At 44.0% G+C, this 20,702-nt stretch overlaps 1 protein-coding gene across 1 annotated transcript in view; it reads left to right on the top strand.

Moving 5' to 3' along the window:
* Nucleotides 1-11,479, top strand: part of Ido2 (indoleamine 2,3-dioxygenase 2) — a 95,056-nt gene extending 83,577 nt beyond the window's left edge. The window contains exons 11-12 of the transcript XR_004109805.1: nucleotides 8,417-8,565; nucleotides 10,900-11,479. The gene's annotated coding sequence lies outside the window, so the exon portion shown is untranslated. The remainder of the gene's footprint in view (nucleotides 1-8,416; nucleotides 8,566-10,899) is intronic.
* The last annotated feature ends 9,223 nt before the right edge of the window (nucleotides 11,480-20,702 follow it).

Raw genomic sequence — 20,702 nt, 5'->3', positions numbered from 1 at the left:
GGGGGTAGCGTTGGGAGCTAGGGTGGGGGTAGGGGTTAGAGTAAGAGGTGCCGGGTGGGGGAGGGATGAGAGTTGGGGTGAGGAGTCCGGGTAAGAGCAGGAGGTGGGGGTACGGGGTGCTGGATGGAGGGTTGCTTCCCAGAGCAGTGCATTGGTCAGGCTTTTTTACACAGCTTTGATACAAGACTCAAGGAGAACAACTGAAAGGAAGATTATCCTATGTTAGGCCTATGCCATTGTGGTGGGGCAGTTGACATGACAACTGGAAAGCCAAGTACAGAGAGTAGAGAAAGGAGCTTGAGCAATGCTGCCCCGGGGCCAGAAGGACTCACCTCTCCTACAGTTTGCCACCTCCCAGTGATGACCTCAGAAGAATAGACTCATTAAAGGACTAATCCTCCCAGGATTAATCAGCTGGCAAACAAGCCCCCACCCAACAAAGCTATAGGTAGCATTTCATATTCTAACTACCACAGAACCAAATCGCACCTCCGTGGGCACAAACTCTCTTTTAGGTTGTAAGTGTATGTAGAGAACAACTTTCTGTGATCTGAAGAAAAATTTGCACAAAGAAACAGAGTAAAGTAGACTCTTGGGGGTGGGAAATTTCAGCCATCTGAAAACTTCCATGGCCCCAAGGATGGTTGCTACAGCACTCTGAGGAACCTCTGAGGATCCTCTGTCAGCAGAAGGAAGCTGGGGTACAGCCACATGGTTTACATCAGGGGAGAGACAGACAAAAAGTCACTTAGGAAGAATGCCCAGGCCGGTCATTCTGCAGTAGGAACACAAGACATCAGGTGGCCTCACACCAGACCCTTCACCTCAGTGTGGTCATCGTAAGGCGTATAGACATGAACTTCCACAGCGGAAAGCCTTAAGAGCTGCCCAGCCTCCCTCCCAGACGTTTTAGGAGGCCCACGAAGAAGGCGCAGATATTTACGTAAGGCCAAGTGTTGTTATGAGCTGTTTTATTTATCCAGTCCAGACAATGTCATTAAATGCCTTAGTTAAGTCAGGCATCATGCCAAGCCATGCAGAAGAGCAGGCGTGGCGGCTCCTCACGGAGGAGCGACTCTTGAGGGGGAATAGAAGCAAACAACAGCCAAGCAGTCTGGTTTAATGAAGTCTATCAAATGCTGTACAGGAAAGACAGGGCTGTCGAGAAACACACATGGGGGCCATTATCCAGACACAGGACAAGAAAAGCTACCGGAGTGGGTAGTGACAAAGCAGCGTTCCAAAGGATTTTGAGGAACTGCAGGAATATATACCATGAGCTGGACTACCTTAGGCATCTGCTGAGTATATTGCTCTGGCATTAAGACTCACACTCCCACACAGATGGATAAAGAAAATGTTGTATGGACATGGTGGCATTTTATTCAGCCACAAAGAATGAAATCTTGTCACTTCCAAGCAAAATGGATGGGACCAGAGGATGCTGTGTTAAGGAAAGCTAGCCACTTGCAGAGAGACAGATAACATGTTCTCTGTCATGTTTGGAAGTTTAAAAAGTTCATTCTTGTGGGATGTATTTATTTTTTAATTAGGTGTGTGGGTATGTGTGGGTATACACATATTGTGCCCATGGTAGCCAGAGGTGTTAGATCTCCAGGTACTTGAACTGTGGATAATTGTAAAAATGTTTTAAAGAGAAAAAGATCCTTTACGATCTTTCAGGGTTCTCCAGTTTGTGTTTGAAAACACTACTACTGTGCATTTCAGCATACTGTCATGTTCTGCCTTTGTTTTGCCCAAAATGTGACTTTCTGTTCTTTATTTTGACATAGTTAAATGTTCTTTGAATACAAGAAAAATCATAAGCATCCAAAGTGGGAAGCAATAAGGTAGGGGAAATCACAGAAAAAAAAATAAAGGAAATCATTACCCTGTCAATAAAATGCATGTGCAGCAGGTCATGTGATCCAGCCACCTTCCCAAGGACAGCTCTTCATGTGTTGCTGGCTCTGCCTTCCCCCCTGTGCCATTGTCCTCTCTTCTCAATTCCATGAGGACAAGGGTTCCAGGTAACACTTCCTGTTCTATGTGTTTCACATCCTAAGTCTTATTACTTATGTAAAATTGTTTAAATTGTTCACTTGGTATGTTTTCTATCTGGAAAAATGTGTGTGTTGATTTTAAAGGTAATAAATCACAACTTTTTCATTAAAAACAAAAGCAAAAATCTCGACCTAAATATAGAACAGTAGTTAATAGAGATTGGGAGGGTGGAGAGTTGGGAGAGATAATTAAAAGGATTTTGGACATCAGTAGTGCACACTGTATACACCTATGGAAATGTCACACTGAATCAGATAAATACAAACAATTGGTATGTGTTGATTAAAATGTTTTTAAGTTACACTGGCTGGGTGTGGTGGAGAACACCTGTACTCCTAGCACTTGGGAGACTGAGGCAGAAAGATGGAAAGAATATTGAGTTCAAAGCCAGCTTGGGTTACATAGTGAGGCCCTATGCAAAACAGCAATAAAAAAAAAAAAACAAACAAACAAACCTGAGAACACAAACTAAATGAAAAAACAAACCCGAGAACACATAATGTAACATACAATACATGTGAATTTAAGCCGTGTGACAAGTGGAGACTGTTAATTTTCTAGACAACTACTATGTTACTTAGAAATGCGTGAGGCTGCAAGGAAATGGCGTTGGCGTGACCACAGGCAACAGCTGACTCCATGAGGTCATGGCCTCATCTCAGGGCTGCCACAGTTCATAAAAATTGCCTGGTAGGCTACCCAAGCCTCTCAGCTTTGGATGCAGAGGGGAGACGGACCAGTGAACTGCGAGATCATCCGCCATCCTTGCGTTTGTTGCTGCTCCACGTGTTCAGCTTAGCTTTCTTCAGCAAACACACCCCGACCTGCTCCCTAAGTGCATCTCCCTGCAGTCTCTTCTCTATTCTACCTGAAATGTAACTGCGCATTCCACCTCCTGTCTTCCGCAGAGTGAGGTGCAATCCAAGCTGGTGCTTGTCCTCCAACTTGACTGGGAAAACACAAACTTCATTACTTAACAAGAGCCAGGCACACCCTGCAGCCAGGACGGTTGCACACACAGATGATGAAATTTCTCTCAGTCTCTGAGGGGAGAAGCCTGGTGAGCAGGCATCGAACCACACAGAAAAGTCACCTCACAAAACAGAGACGTTTGGTCACTTGATCGTCCAGATTTCAAACTTAGGGGGGAAAAATCAAAATCATGCCTTTAAGTCTGTCTGATGAGGACTATTCAGGAATTGACAGGTCATTAGAGAGTGGCTGGTCTCTGCTGTGTATGGAGAAGGCTTTCAGGTATGTGGTGCCCGTTTACCATCTACCAGATGCTTGCATTTGGGAAGTATCCCTGAGTGATTTAGTCCCGTGATCCTTCACACTGGTGTTCTTTTGGTTTCAGGACAGGAAATTTCTGTGACATGGCTTCTAAAAAGCTCTAAAACCAAGGCTCCTGTACACACGCAGAGACACATGTCAGCAGGAGTGGTAAATGTCACACCTGTCTTCCTCAGTAGTTTCCAGTGGACAATGGCAGGAGTCTAAAGTGGGGTGTAGCCCTTCCAGGCTGGAACAGTTTGGAGGGGATTTCCTGGGATCATAGCTTCAGACTCGGACCAAGGTACAACGGAGAATGGCAAATGGCACTGCTCAGTCACCTCACCCCTCCCCAGCATGCCCTGACTCCTTTTTGCATCAGGGGTGCGAAGGCTATATCGTAAAGGGCTAAGCCTTTTTACATGCCCTTGGCACATAGTGTGGCATGGGGATGTGGACTTCTGCGCCATGATCTAGAGGCTAAAGAGTGTTAAACACCAAGGACCAGGATGATGGTATTTAGAGTCAGATTGTTCTGCATTAAAATCCAATCACATGACCCACAGACCAAATGTTCAGTTGCCTTTAGAGGTGGGTAGAAGCTCTGACTCTCATTCTCTCTCTCTCTCTCCTCTCTCTCTCTCTCTTTCTCTCTCCTCTCACTCATTTGTCAGACATGAACAGATGAAGCTAATGAATTACACAGCAACTGCTTAATATGTAAAAGAGTTGGGTACATAAAATATTATTATTATTATTATTATTATTATTATTATTATTATTATTATTGGAAATAGAATGCATGGCACAGAGAGATTTTTGTTGTTGTGTTCCACACTCTCAGAGGTGGAGTCTCAGAATCGGGAAATGATAGCCCTTTCCGGGGCTTGTCTCAAGGACAAACTATGATAGGGGCCAGAAAGAACTACCTCCAGTTCACATAGTTCAGAGGTTCTTCAAGGGTCAGAGTGGCTGAGCCAGAGGTAGCATGGGCCGTAGAGATTCCTGCTAACCTGCTATAGAAGCTGGCTAGAGGATACCTCAGTGGTCCAAAGAACAACATCTTGAGTATGGAAATAAATAATGACAGAAACAAACAACAAGCCACTGGGTAAATATAAAATCTAGGATTCTCACAGTACTGGCTGGTTTTGTGTGTCAACTTGACATAAGCTGGAGTTATCACAGAGAAAGGAGCCTCCCTTGAGGAAATGCCTCCATGTGATCTAGAGGTAAGACATTTTCTCAATTAGTGATCAAGGGGGGAGGGCCCATTGTGGGTGGTGCCATCTCTGGGCTGGTAATCTTGGGTTCTATAAGAAAGCAAGCTGAACAAGCCAGGGGAAACAAGCCAGCAAGCAGCATCCCTCCATGGCCTCTGCATCAGCTCCTGCTTCCTGACCTGCTTGAGTTCCAGTCCTGACTCCCTTTGGTGGTGAACAGCAATGTGGAAGTGTAAGCTGAATAAACCCTTTTCCTTCCCAACTTGCTTCTTGCTCATGATGTTTGTGCAGGAATAGAAACCCTGACTAAGACACTTACCCTGACATACATATAAATAAATGTACTGCACGGAAAGTGACTAATACACTGCCAAGACGCAGACAATACACTGTCAAGACACAGGAAATTGTTGACATCAGGAGATGTGGCAGGGGCAGCATGGCTTATATGAGCTTTCATTTGGGGAAGGGGTTAGAAGATTGAACTCAGGGCCTTGTGCATTAAGCACTGGTCTAGGTTGTGGCCTTAACCATCTCTCTGTTTCCCCTGGTGTACCATAAACATCTTCTGATTCAGTCTTTTTCACAAAAGCTTGGTTCATTCCAGTGACTTTTCTACCAAAGGCATGGAGATAGTAAATGTGATTTGTTTAAGCTACGTTAGCAACTTGACTGAACTTGAAGTGGTCTAAGAGACATGCCCCAGAGGAGGTCAACGAGGGTGTTTCCAAAGAGCTTCATAGGAGAAGAGAAGACCCTCCTAGATATAGGTGCTCCCATCTAATGGGCTGAGGACTCGGGATGAATAGAAGAAAGAGGAATCTAGATGAACACTGTCATTCATCTCTCTCTCTGCTTCCTGACTGTGGGTGAGCAGCTGCCTTACACTGCAGTCGTGGGGACTTCTCTACTATGGTGGACTGGATCCCTTCTCAACGTGTGAGCCACAGCGAGGCCCTCCTTCTTTACATTACTTCTCACCCCGTAGCCCATTACAAAAGCAGACAGTGACTGATGTGGTCCATGTTGGTCCGGCTGTGAAGACAACCGACCTGATCCTTGCATGTCCTTATTTATAATGTGAGTTCGTACAGCTGAGGCAGGGTGGAAAGTTGGTTCGCAATGACCTGGGAAGCAAAGGCGGGGGAGGCCATGACTGTAGAGTGCCTGGCTCTGTCTACTCTTCGTTATTAGTTGAGCTAGGCCCAGTTAATGCCTCTTGGTTGGGGGAAATAAGAAGGACACAGAAGGACAGACTGTATGCCCTCAGTTGTTTGTGGGATCTAAACTAGTTGATTTCACAGGAACAGAGAGTCACACGATGGTTGCCAGGCCCGGAAGTGTGAGAAAAGAAGAGAGGCTTGTCTCTGGTCAGAGGATAAGGTGGAAATGACAGAAAGGAGATAGAGTGAGATGAAATGGATGTGTTACACTGAATATTTAACTGTTGCACAATGTATACACTTCTCCAACCGTGGTGTTGAACAGTTTGAGCCTATCTATTTGATAATTAAGTATTTGGTAAGACAATTTCTACTTCATAGGAAGCATCACTCCATTTTCCTTGGTCAGACCAACTGTTAGCATTCCCTCTAGACTCCACACAACAGTTACCTAGCAACAGCCAGGTAGGCCTGGCTTGCTATAAAAGGGACTGTTTGGTCCCTCCTTGCTCTCTCTGCCCCTGTTATCTTTCTGACCCCTTTTTCCCTCTCTCCCTTTCCCCTCCCCGCCTCCACATGTTCCCAGCTGGCCTCTTCTCTTTGTCTCTCTGTCTCTTTCTCTGCCTCTACTCCCTTCTCAATCCCCCTTCCCTCTAGAATGTCTCCAAATAAATTCTGGTACCATAAGGCTGGTACCATAGCAGGGAGGGATGCTTCAGCATGGCCTCATTGAGGTACCCCTTCCCACTGCACCATACCACACTCTACAAAACATATTCTTGGCTTTATAAAACAAAATACATCACCAACATCTTCAGAACACTGCCTTGGTTTCCCATCACATAAGGAATATGGTACCTCTCCACATTGAGGAGGTGCTGACTCACAGCCTTCTTCCACCAAGATCTGCAGGGCTTAGGCCAGTCTCCCAAGACAGCAGAGCACAGCTCTGATAGCCAAACTAAAGGCTGCCAATACAAATTATAAAACTGCAGCTGAAATTTTAGTATTATCCTTCAAGTAACAGGAAATTGGAGTCAAGAATTTTCAAAGTGCTAGTTGCCACTGGCGTGTCATTGCAAATACAATGAAGGGTACCCTCCTGCACTTCATCCCCAAGAATATACTCAAATACAAGAGCAATGGGACTGACTTCTGCTGACCATGGTTTTCAGGTGCTGTTGGCAGATCTTATTAATGCCATATTCCTTGTTCGTTTCTAAGTATTTTCAAAGCCACAAATGGGAAACAAAGAGTTATACCCTAAGCTTTTCTGGAAATATAAAGATCTACTTCATTCATGTTAAGAGGTAGGGCTTGAAAAAGTAATAGTCTATATTTAAAAAATGATATATGTAATATATATGTGTGTGTTGTGTATGTATGTGTGTATATGTATGTATGCATTGTATATGTGTATGTTGTGAATATGTGTGTATAAGTGTATGTGTATGTATGTGTTGTGTATGTGTATGTATTGTGTATGTATGTGTATGTGTGTGTTGTGTATAGGTGTATGTGTGTATATGTATGTATGTGTTGTATATGGATATGTTGTGTATGTGTGTATATTGTGTATGTGTGTGTATGTGTATATTGTGTATGTGTGTGTATGTGTATATTGTGTATGTGTGTGTATTGTGTATGTGTTTATGTATGTATATGTGCATGTATGTGTGTGTTGTGTATGTATGTATGTGAATCCATATACCATGGCCTATGTGTGAATGTCAGCAGACCACCTATGAGACTATGTTCTCTTTCCACCATTAGATTAGAGGATAGAGGATCAAACTCAGATTGTCAGGTGTGGTGGCAATTGCTTTTGCCTCCTGAGCCATCTTGCTGGCTCTAATTTATGTACATATATTTTTAAGCTGTTATTCTACTCGTCTATCTGCACATGAGGGGGAGCTGTAAAGAAACTGCCAATATGACTGCTCCATAACGTGGAGCATGTGGCTCATGAAGGTTTTTTGTGTGCATAAGAGGAGAACAGGCAGAGGCACCTAGAAGAGTCCAGAGCAGGGAGAGATTGAATATGGCCAGGGGTAGGGCAGTGGGAACAAATATGGGAGATGGGGAGAGAGAGAGAGAGAGAGAGAGAGAGAGAGAGAGAGAGAGAGAGAGAGAGAGAGAGAGAGAGAGAGAGAGAGAGAGAGAGAGGAGAGAGAGAGAATAAGAAAAGTGTGTGAGAGAGAGAGAAGGAGAAGGAAGAGGAGAAAGAGGAAGAGGAGGAAGAGGAGGAGAACAACCTGGTTGTAAGGGTGAGCAGCCAGGGAAGGGAAGCCTGTGAGCTGGAAGGAGTTTAGGGGAGGGGAGGGGTGAGAAGGCCTGGGATGGTAGCGTGAACTTTGAAATGTACAACAGGTACTTGTGATAGCGATTTAGGGACCCTGGAGGTCAGTATGTGCTTTGATAAGCTGATAGGTGCCACATGTTCCTTCTGCCAGAGGCAAGAGAAGTGATTCCTTTAGGCAGATGGGAACTAGTTGTACAAATTCCTAAGGAATATCAACTTTCCTCTGACTTCCAGAAATCCTCCTCGAGTCCACCATTAGCACCCTTCTACATATCTGGACAGCCTGGGACCTGACACTATCCTTAACTCCAAGCTGTGTCCTTGGATGATGAAAGATGGACTTATAGATTGTGAAGAAAGGTTCCTTTTCTTCTTTACTTTGGCATTTCTAGGACCTGAGGTGTGGCAGTGTTTCCCTGAGAACAAGACAAGTAGCAGATCCTAGCATTTCCAACATGGTGGTCTCTGGGCTGGGAATGGATCCAGGAAGACAGGCAGCCATTCTTGAGAGGCCCCTGCCATGGTCCTGCTGGATTTCTGTGTGAGTACGTAAGGAATAATTTTTACAATATTTTCAAAAGTTTTATATGAATACTAGTTGTTAGCACTCTGTCTAAACTCCACCCCACAGTTACCTGGCAATAGCCAGTTATGCTCCTCCCCATAGTTGCCTGGCAACAGCCAGGTATGCTCCTCCCCACAGTTACCTGGCAATAGCCAGTTATGCTCCTCCCCATAGTTACCTGGCAACAGCCAGGTATGCTCCTCTCACAGTTACCTGGCAACAGCCAGGCAGGCCTGATCCACTATAAAAGGGCCTGCTTGCCCGGCTCCTCCCTCTCTTACTCTTGCTTCCCATTTGCTTCTCTCTTGCCCTCTTGGACTCTTCCTTTCCCCCTCTCCCTTCTCTCCACATGCTCATGGTCATGGCCAGCCTCTACTCCACCTTCTCCCTCTCTCTGCCTTTCTCTGCCTCTATTACCCTCTTAACTCCCCTCCCCATGCCCTGAATAAACTCTATTCTATACTATACCATCATGTAGCTGGTCCCTCAGGAGGAAGTGATGCCTTGGCATGGGCCCGCCGAGGTATCCCTTCCCCCATACCTCACCACACCCCCACAGAACATATCTTATACCTCTTTATCTTTTTATAAACACATCACTAGTAGTATGTACACATATATGTAATATATAATAATATATAATTGACACAGAATTGTTTATATTGATATAAATTATCAATATATAATAAAAGCTAATAATTATTATGCTATAATGTTACCATATTGATATATAATGTATAAATATAATACAGTAATAGAAATATATGTAATATGTTCACCTTTGGTATGTATTTCATAAAATGTGCAAACATGCTGTTATGCAAAATGCTATTATTCTAACATAATATATTAACAGCCAATTTGAAAGATATTCTAATGCAGATCAACACTGAAATTAAGCAGTGCAGGCTACTGCACAGCTATAGAAATAAATGTCTACATCTGTCCAGGTGACATTCTTTTAAGAGTCAGCAAGTCATGGCCCCTTGAGCCAAATAAATTCATCATTACCTATATTTACACAACCAATGGTAAATTAATGAGTTTGGCCTAAATGTTTCATACTTGGGTGATAGAGTTTGACCCAAATTGCCTCTACATATAGTCAACTGCAGCTTTGCTTGATGTATAACATCACTCAAGAGTGTTTCCTTGTATCCTGGCAACTGAGCCTCAGCCAACCATGACAACCGATGCTTCAGCCAACTACAGGCTGACAGCTGGCCCTTAAGCTCCAAAGAGAGAACGAGCAATTGCTCCAACTGGTAATTATTTCAATCACTTATGGTTCAAAATCACGGAAAAATAAACTTTGTCTCACAATTAACATAAGTGGTAAAACTATCACATGAAACAGGAAAATGCAATTATGATGTCAGATGGTAATTATGGCTAGGTCAAAAAGTGAATGTTTTGACTGTGTGAGGCTCATGGGACTGGAGAGTAACCTGTGCTTGTTCATTACACACACACACACACACACACACACACACACACATACACACACACACACACACACACACACACACACACACACATCCCATTGTTGGTGTTCTGGGTTACTTGAGATGATTGATGCAAGAGAGACCCTATAGGATGAGTTTAGGCTTCTCAGTAGCAGGAGGATCATCCTCTCAATGACTGAAGGCTGGCAGCTCCTTAAAAGAACTCTTTATCATTAAAGGAAAGGCACTTTTAGCAAGCTAATTTCCACATGCTGAAACCTCTTATCTGATCTAGAGGTGTCTTGGAGGAACAGTCACCTTAAACCCTTCCCAGCCACAGAGACTCCCTGCTGTGCCAGGCCTGTCTAGGGCTATGTTCTGCAAAGGCTCTGAGACTCCTTCCAAAGAACAACCTGTAATATCTCAGAAACAGCCACTGGCAAAAGCCTAGGTGCCATCACTCTGGAATTCACACCCAACACAATGGTCCTGCTAAAATTCTGCTACACACATGCACATACACACGCACTCACGCACGCATGCACGCACACATGCACGCACATACCACACAAAAAAACACACTCACACACACACACCACATACACACCACACACGGGCACACACATGCACACACACATACACTCACACACACTCACATACACACATAACACATGCACACACATACATACACACAACACTCACACACACACACACACACACACACACACATACACACAAACACACACTCTGTATTTAGTTCACAGGAACTGTACTTAAAATAGCTTTGGGTCCTACCAGGAAGACTAAGCTATGTTGCCACCTTTCTGCTATAGGTTCACAGAAATGTTTGTTACTTTGGAAACAGATATTCTGACACATATTGAACTGAAAAGGAGACAAAGAAGTTGCTAGAGGTTAGAAGCACCTGGAGACCTTCACCGCACAAGATGGGCGGCGGTGACGCCAGCATTCGAGGAGATGCTGAGTCCAACAAGAACTTCAGCTGCTGGAGAAGGAAGGCAGATGTCTGAGAAGGGGCCGAGCCGTCATTTCCTGCAGAAGTTTGTTACTGTCCTTAAAGGGACGAGGGCATGACTGAAATCACGTGACTACCTGGTGCCCTCAGTTTCCCCGTCTTGTTCTCAGCTAAAGCTTTTATTACAGGTATGAGCTCTACACTGCACTAACAAGAGAAAACAACATCATTGAGAGCAAGGAAGGGGTGGAAATAAACCCAATCATCCAACTGAAAACGTTGAAGAGAAAGAAGAGAAAAGAGAATGAATAGGACAGTTACAAACTACTTTCCGAGGAACTTGAAACATGTGTCATATTATTAATAAGCATTGGCTGCTCCTCGGTTAAATGATAAAGGTCCTCTAATGGTAGTCAACACAGCGAAGTTCGATGTGATTTATAGGTAGAGCACTAACTTTACTTGTTTACTCTCAATGGTGTATATTCATCACATGTGGCTGTACTGGGTTTCAGAAAGACATTTTCACACAAATATAGAGTGAACTTTGACCCCCACTTTCTCCTCTGTTAGCATTCCTTCTAGACTCCGCCCAACAGCCAGGTAGGCCTGGCTCATTATAAAAGGAACTGTTTGGCCTCCCTTAGCTCTCTGACACTCTCTCTTCTCTCTCTGACCCCTTTTTCCCTCTCTCCCCTCCCCCTATCTCCTCTCTCTCCACATGTCTGGCTGGCTTCTTCTCTTTCTCTCTCTGTCTCTGTCTTTCTCTGTGCCCTCTCTTTCCCTGCCTCTACTTCCTTCTCAACTCCCCTTCCCATGTCCCCAAATTAACTCTATTCTATACTAGATCTCAAATGGCTGGCACCTCGGGGTGGGGGTGGGGTGTACCTTAGCATAGACCCACTGAGCCACAGAGGCAACTCCTCCCACCGTACAATATCAAGCCTCCTCCTGCCAGGCCCCTTAATCCCATTTCTACTTGTAGGGCACATATACATATATGCTTTTATAAGTCCATATAAAAATGAGAATCTACAAATGGAAAGAAAACACACATCTGTCACTCCAATTTTGACTTTAATTCCCTTGCTATGAAAATCTCCAGTTGCAGTTTTTGTTTTTGTTTTTTTTCTGGAGAAGATATACATAACTTTTTTCTTTGTGTCTGAATAAAGTTCAGACACATACATTTTGTATGTATACCACGTTTTCCTTCTCAACTCCTGTGTACAGGCAGTATTAGCTTTTGTGAAGAGAGCTGCAATAACCACCCATATGTGCATACCTCTGTGCCAGGCTGGTTCGTTCCTACTGTGGTAGCGCTGGGCCACGTGATAGTTCGACCCTTAGGTTTCTGAGGAGCCTCCATGCTGATGTCCACAGTGGGCCACTAATCTGCAATCTCACTAGCAGCGTGTGAGCTTTTCCCCTTTCTCCACGTGCTCGCCAGCATTTGTGACTATTTGTTTTCTTGATGACTGCTATTCTAATTGGCCCGAGGCTGACTCTCTTCTTACTTTAATTTGCATCCCTTCCATGGCCATGAGACTGAACATTTTCATTTGTTCGCTAGCTAGTCCTACTTTAAATTTTGAGAACTATCTGTTCATTTCATTAGCCCATCCATGATTGGGTTGCTTGGTTTCCTTGTACTTGGCTTTTGAGATTTTTGCTTATTCTCTATATAAGTCTGTTGCTGCAAGCGATTAATCCTATTCAAATCACCCAGCAGCGGAGCGCATTTTTGGCTACCCACCCCAATGTTTTGAGTTACGGAATGAAAGACACACACACACACACACACACACACACACACACACACACACACAGAGCCTATTTTAATATGCCTTAAACAGCTCAATGATTGGGCCACTTCTAAAATCTCCACGTGGCCAGCACACTCTCCGATATTCCTGAATTATTACTTACTAAAACTGATATTCCATCCTGGCTGCCCTGAACCCAGGCCTGCAGCCTTCCTGGGCCACGAATCCTGTCTCAGTTGGCATTCTCTCTGTCCTTCAGGTCTTAGAGCTGTTTCTTCTTCTTTCCTGGCATCTTGGTTCTAAAACCTCTTTCCCCTCTCTGTTCCCTTGCCTGCCAATGCTAAAGACCCTGCCTCTGTCTCACTGCCCTGCCATTGACCACCAGCAACTTTATTTACCAATCAGAGCCAACCGGGACAGGGACCCTCAGCATCTCATCTGCAGATTCTTGTGCAATTTTGGGAACCCAATTAACATAATATACACGTTAAACTAAACCCACAACGTAAGTCCTCTGTTAGATTAGTAGTTTGCTCAGGTTCGTCTCCCACTGTGGAGGTTGTTTTCTTCTCTCTGCTGATTATTTCCTTTGTTCTACAAAGCGTTTTAACTTCATACAGTCTTGTTTGTCAATTTTTAGCATTATTCCTGGGCAATTAGAAACTGCCTGAGGAAGCCCATGACTATGCCAATATCTGTAAGGATTTTCCCTGGGATGATTTCAGAGTTTCAGGTCTCCTGGTAACAATCCACTTAGCATTGGTTTTTGCTCCTGGTGACAGACAAGAATCTAGTTGCATTTTTTCCCCTGCATGTAGATATCAAGTTTCCCCAGAACCATCTGTGTATGCTTGGGGCATCTTTGTCAAAACCCAGGAGATTGTGGATGCTCGTGTTGGTTTCTGGGTCCTCTAGCCTAGCCCATGGATATAGGCTTCTGCTTTTTGTACCAGTGCATTTTCCCTTCTCTTTCATCCCTCCAAGCTTCCCATATACCCCTCCCCACTCCCTACCCAAATGTGTGCTGAACAACAAGGACACTAATGAACGTGGCCACTCCATAGGGAGAAGCCGGTGAGGCCTCACTCCTACACATAGAGTAGTTTTAGGAGCATATAGTGCAAGATACATCAGAATCAAGGCAGCTTGATCCTTTAATTCAGTTATAAGTCCCAAGGTTGAATACCAAAACCAGAATCTTTCAGGAAGTTGGGATTCCACCTTTTCTTTTATGTGTAAAGTTCTGATTTCTGAAATACAAAATTGTAGCTCATTAATGCTCAAGCAACATTTAAGAGTGGAGTGGGGAAGCCTGATGGATGGGGTGGAGGGGACATCCTCTTGGAGACGGGGAAGGAGGTATGGGATGAGGAATTGTTGGAGGGAGGACTGGGAAGGGATAATGACTGGACTGTAAAAAAAAGATTAAAGATAATTTTTTTAAAAGTTTTTTTTTAAAAAAGAGCATTGGTGTTGACTTTTTTTCACAGTAGAATACGCCAGGTAACACAGGTGTGTCTGGGTTTTCTCAGTTGACCTTTCCTTCAGCATCAATCTCTTGCTTCTTACAGAGCAGTGGAAGGTGTTTTGTTTTCTTGGCTCCATTTATCCCCAGAATCTTATTCACTTCTTTTAGATTTTTTTAATTTACTGGAGCATAGTGTTTGAAGTCAAGTCTTTGTGATCTGGGTTTTGTTGCTATCTGCAGCTGGTGTGATGTTTCCTTTTTAATCTCTGTACTACTTTGGGGTCTCTTGCTCATTCTTTGTTGTTAGTTTGTCTAGGGTTTTTGGTCGTTTCAAAGAATCAATTCTGTGTTTCATGGATTCTTTGTATTGCTTTTGTTTTGGGGCCTAAAGAACACTTGCAAGTTGGAGAAACAAAATAAACATTATCCCAAGGTTTCTATGAACATGCTTGTTGCCACAGGAAAGAAAGCATGGGTGAAACATAAAATTAACAGACAACCCAGCAGGACAATGATGTTTTGTGATGCTATGAACATTTTAAATGGGTCAGAAACTATGTTTGCCTGATAGTAGCAAGAGTGCACAGGGGTACATTTTACAGAAGCAAAGAGTAAATTGTATGGAAAAATTATTCCATAAAACTTATTGAAGGTTATTCCAAAACTAACCAAAATAATTAGGATAAAAGTCAATTCTATGCCTCACAGTGAATTGATATTTTTAAAGGAATTTGACTAGCAGATACTAAAATTAATAGGAGAGTGAAGGACCAAGAATTGCCAAAGCTACTGTAAAGATCATGCTGGACCAGCACTGCCAGGCAGTCTAGAAGCTTCTCTGTAATGGCTACCAACTAGAGCTTTGTCTGCAGTGTTGAAGCAGTGACAGGCAGCAGAGCTGGTGACCACCAGCAACAGAAGAGACCCTGGTACAAACTGAAGCTTGTCATTTGAGGTGGCTTTGTTAATTAGATGTTGGGGACAAAAAAAAAAAAAAGACTGTATTACAAACATGCTTGGAGTAATTCTCCATTTGAAACAAATTCACTTAAATGTCTGCCTTGCTCCATAGAAAACAATGACTAACATTGATGAAGTGCTCATGCCACCCCAGTCGGGGACTAGTCTAGAGATGTTTTCTGTGTCAGCTTACCTCTTACTTGACTCCCTCTCTATACAGAATGTGTTCAGTCACACTGTCAATGCACAGCAGGACTTGCTTGTCAATGCACAGCAGGACTTGCTTGTCACCTGGGCAGCTGGTAAGCCATTTCTCTGCATAGTGCTCTCTGCAGCATCCTGGAAAAAAGGATGAAATGCAAGGTCCTGCTGTTATAAATGAACCCAAAAGCCGGGCAGTGGTGGCACATGCCTTTAATCCCAGCACTTGGGAGGCAGAGGCAGGTGGATTTCTGAGTTCAAGGCCGGCCTGGTCTTCAGAGTGAGTTCCAAGACAGCCAGAGCTCTACAGAGAAACCCTATCTCAAAAATAATAATATAAAAAATAAAAAATAATTTATTCATTAAAAAATAAATGAACCCCAAAACTCTAGAGGCTGTGCTGAGAATAGAGCAGCCCTGAGCTTGAGCCCCAACCCCCACCCCCACCCCCACCCTGGCACTGCAAACCCAGAACAAAGCAAAGGGCCACATGTTTAAAGCCTAAGAAGCCTTTCAGACAACATGAGTGTCAATGTCATATTGCAACCAGAAGATAATGGCTGCGCCTTGGAAGGAGGCGGGATTGGGGGCTGGAGGCAGAACTGGGTCTGGGAAGGGGTTTTGTGGCTTTCTGTGCTATTTTACTGTGATGAATATGGACAGAGTGGTACCTGTTTCAATCTCATTGGTGAATACAGGTGTAGTTCTTTTTCCCGTATCTTCAACATTTCATAAGTGTTTGCATTTTACACAATGGATGCAAAACACGCCATATTCAAGAATCAGATGGAAACAGAGGAGTGTGGCGCTCCTGAGGCTCCCTCAGGCATGTCTTCATGAGGCAGCGAGTCAGATGGAGACAGAGGAGTGTGGCGCTCCTGAGGCTCCCTCAGGCATGTCTTCATGAGGCAGCAGGTACTTGAGAACCAGACTCATTTTTTCTAATTTCCCCTCCTTGATAAACTTAAAGCTAACAAAGCCACAACAACTGTCTGTTCTCAGACACCATCATCGCGTATCCTGTTTATCTGTCATCTGGAGCTTCCATTGCCTTGTGCTAGGGGGAATCTCAATGAAAAGTGTTTCCTGAGCCATTTGTAAAGTGTCATTAAACCATTATAAACCAAAGTAAGCCATGTTCATTTAAAAGACCTAACTGGTGTGGCTGGGTATGAAATTGATTCTTGGATGCAGAGTTAGAAGCTGTCTCTCCCTTCTCTGCAGCAAGGCGGTAGAATAGATGGCAAAGCTTGTGCTCACGGTGCTTTAAAAGCCTCCCTGAGCTTTGTTTGCTCTGCAAGGCAGTTGCTCTTGCTGGGCTAATTCCTCTGCTGACTGCCTTTGGCTGACCTTGGGCTTTCTCTGTTTATTCCACTGAGAGGAGTTTCTATGTTAGGAACTGCCCTGCTCTTAAGCTCTTGGCATTCTCCTCCTGATGGTGTTTGCCTTGCTTGCATTCTGATGTCCTTGGATGGAGTGGCCACCACAGGCTGCTCCCACCTAGCTTCCTTGTGCTTTGAAATTCACAATCTGAACCAGAAGTAAATGGGGACAGGTAGCTTTCCCTCTAGAATCAGGTGTATCAAATGGGGAATATTTCCTTCCAATTCTCCCTCTCTAAGAAGACTATCAGTTCCTTGCAGTCTCTTTTGTCTGGTCATTTCTCTTAGGAAGCCTCTGCCCTGGTACTCCAGGGAGAAATCTTCCAGCCATTAAAGATCAAACTGCCACATGTTGTATTCAGCGTGGGTCCAACACTCGTGAAAAATCAGGAGGGAGATCGCTGCAATTTGCATGAGGTGTTTATTGAAACTGGTATACTAGGGTCACCCTGCATTTGGGACAAGAGCGACCCAGAGGAAACAAAGCTCTAGGTTTTTATACCTTTTCAGAATAGAGTTTTACAGCTTACAATGTGGACTGGTTACAGTTTACAACATGGGCTGGTTACTCTTTATATTTCCCATTGTTCTTTTGTTTCTATTGACCTTCCTCCTCCAGGTGAGGAGTAGAGACCTGTTGCACATGGAGGGTGGATCTACCCTCCCGGGTATGTTTCCTGGAACCAGGCATTTCTTGGGGATGGGTGTTTGCTCTGTAAACCTTTCTGAAGCTCTATCTTTAGGCTAAAGGGACATTCCTTGCTCCTTGGTGTTTTTATGAGGTGTCCCTGTTTGCTCAATTCTTACCCACACACTGTCAGAGCCTGAGTCCCCAACCCTCCCTCCTCCCTATGGAGATAGTAGCTAGTACAGCTGTTCATGGTTTGAGTGTCTTCTTACTCTGAAGCCTTGGAGTACCAGATTAGTCACAGCTGCTTCTGAGTTTGTCTTCTCGATTTCCAGTTAAGTATATGACCTTGAGGAGAAGGCTTTTCAAATCCTAGAGGAGAAAAAGGAAAGCAGTTTCAGTGATGTGTGTGTGCGTGTGTGTGCGCATGTATGTGTATGCACATGTGTGTGTATGTGTGTGCGTGTGCATGTTTGTATGTGCGTGCATGTGTGTGAGTGTGTGTATGTGTGTGCACATGTGTGTGTATGTGTGTGTGAGTGTGTCTGCATGTGTGTGTATGTGTGTGTGAGTGTGTGTGTATGTGTGTGTGAGTGTGTGTATGTGTGTGCACAGTGTGTGTATGTGTGTGTGAGTGTGCGTGTGTGTGAGTGTGTCTGCATGTGTGTGTGAGTGTGTGTGTGCGCGCGTGTGTGTGAGCATGTGCATGCAAGGGTGTTGAATTCATCCTTTGGCACCAACAAAGAACTGAATGACCAGGAAAGAGAGAAGAAAGGAAAAGTTGTAGTTTTCCACACTTGGGATGGGAGAAGTCTAAGGCTGGAAGTTCATTACACAGCTAGCTTGGGTCCCTCTCTTCCCCCAACTGGTCCTGTGGTTTTATACCAATTTTGCTTGCAGTTTTTTGGGAACAAGAAGCAGCTATCTCAGGAAGCCTGACTACATTTCCCTTCCTATCTGGCGCCAACTTCAGCGGTAGCTTATCCATGCTCTCAAGTTTGGGAATAGACAGGTAAGAATAAAAATAAAATTCCATTATGGATTGGAGAAGCAAGTAATAAAGTAAAAGAAAAAAGTATGCATTAGTGTATGCAATGAACAGAGAGGGACACCCCAGCTCAAAGCCCTGACTTCAGAATTTTCAGGCACCAGAAGTGAGCACTTGGGTGTAACCAGCAAAGCTCTGGGAACCCGAGGCCAGCACCAATCAGAAGCAGGGATTAAAAAAGCAAGGACAGGACAAGCCTCTGGAGCCTCCAGGCAGCTCAGTGGACACTGGTCTCCAGTGAACCTCAACACACGGGAGCGAATATACTAGCCACAAGAGACTCTGCCAGTGAACATGTCTCCCACCAGAACCTCCTGCCTCTTGCCTGGCAGTGACCTTGGTGACCCTTGGATGTCCTCAACCCTGGTTGACCTGACCAAGCATAACTAAGGCTGTGGCTAGCTCGCTTCTACTGCTCCCGTGGAGCATCTATTGCAGAGCTAGAGCCCACGTCCTGCTCCACCAGTGGATGTGAACGTGGTGGCCTGCTGAGCACTAGGCAGCTTGCTGCACCTCTCCCTACTGTCTGTGAGTGAACTGAGCCTCTGGATGTTGACAGCATCTCTTAGAGCTAGACTGTTAGGCTGCTGGGTTCGCTTGCTGTGAGTTGTTTCCCTTTCCCTGATGTGTGAACCATAAACTGTGCATTTGAAAAATAAAACAAAAAAACCACCGGACTGTAGGAATTTATCTGGTACTGCTTGTATTCAAATGCTAAATTCTGTAGCCCAAGGTCTGGTTGTTCCAAGACAAGCATGCATACCAGCTTTTGTCCTGTAAACCTTAATTTAAAACTATTGGTTGAATAAAGATGCCTACAGTCGTCTGAGGCCAAGGAGAGAAAGGAGAAAGAAAGAAGTTGTCTCACTGAGTAGGTGGTTCCTGAGGGCATGGCCACAAGGGCCAGTCTGTTGGAATAGGAGTGGCCCAGGCAGAACATAGCAAGTGATGTTTCAGGGTTCCTGACAAGAAAGCAAACTAAAGTAGCTAGAGGATTGATAGATATTAGAGCCCAGCTCCAACGCTTTAAGGTTTATTATAAATATAAAGGTCTGTGTCTTTTATTTGGGAATTGAATGATTTAAGGTGGGGTAAAACCCCCAAATAATATTTACCACAACACCTGACTGTCTGTCTCTCTGTTGTTATATAAGTTATGCTTGAGGCTGTGTGTGTGTGTGTGTGTGTGTGTGTGTGGTGTATATGAGCAAGTGTGCATGATTCACATGTGGAAATCAGAGGACAATTTTGGTGGGGGAATAGGTTTTCACTTTGGGTTTCAGGGATGGAGCTCAGAGGTCAGAGGTCAGAGGTCAGGCTCATGCAGTAAGTCCCTTTACCTATTGAGCCATCTCACTGGCCCCAACTACTGCCTTTTAAATTTGTTTATATATTTTGAAAGGGTCTTACTGTGTATCTGTAGCCTGCCTGGAAGCCATTGTTACCCAGGCTGGCTTCCAAGTTGAATCAATCCTTCTGCCAAGTGCTTGGATCACAGGTGCACGGCATTACATTCCTTTTAGTTTTGTTTTGTTGGGTTTTTATGTTTGTCTGTTTTTTTAAACAACAGTATGAAATTCTAGCCCAATTCATGGGAAGTAGGTGATATGGGTAGAAAATCTGGGTTACAGACAGAAATGAAAGAGCTGAGACCAATAGTGGCAGCTGTACAGAGCTAAGCTGTGGTAGGCACGCCCCTGCTTTAGAGAGGGTTTGTTCCTCTGCTCCTGGAATGTGTAGATCATTAATAAATGGCAAAGGAAACATTCCAATGGTTCTGAAGTCTTCCCCTTTCTTCTTAAAGCAATAGCCACAGTATCTGAACCTGCTTTGAGCAACCCTTTGCTCTTTGTCTCTTCATACCTTTCACTAGTGACACTAGCATGTGATGCTACATTTTAGTAGCAATTTAGTCTCCCTTATGCTTGGTGTCTCCTACTCCATTAAAGTCCTTACTAGGTTCCATAGTTTTACAAGAAACTAGATTTTAACATAACTCCATCCACTCTGGCTTTCTGATGCTATAAAGAATGAATTGGAAACATTTGCACTGAAATATTCACATTCATTTGTACAATTTATACTTGTGTTTTATGTAAGTTGATTTCTCCCTTTTTGAGGTAGAATATATTATTGTTCTGAAATTTTCCTTCTGTACACTATATCATTGAAAGATGCACATGAAAGGTATCCATAAAACTTGGTAGTAAATCTCATATGGATGATGTTTTACATTATT

Source organism: Mastomys coucha, unplaced genomic scaffold (assembly GCF_008632895.1).
Source record: "Mastomys coucha isolate ucsf_1 unplaced genomic scaffold, UCSF_Mcou_1 pScaffold22, whole genome shotgun sequence".
Classification (NCBI taxonomy): domain Eukaryota; kingdom Metazoa; phylum Chordata; class Mammalia; order Rodentia; family Muridae; genus Mastomys; species Mastomys coucha.
The sequence above is the reverse complement of the archived record's forward strand: the minus strand, read 5'-3'. Positions and strand labels throughout refer to the sequence as shown.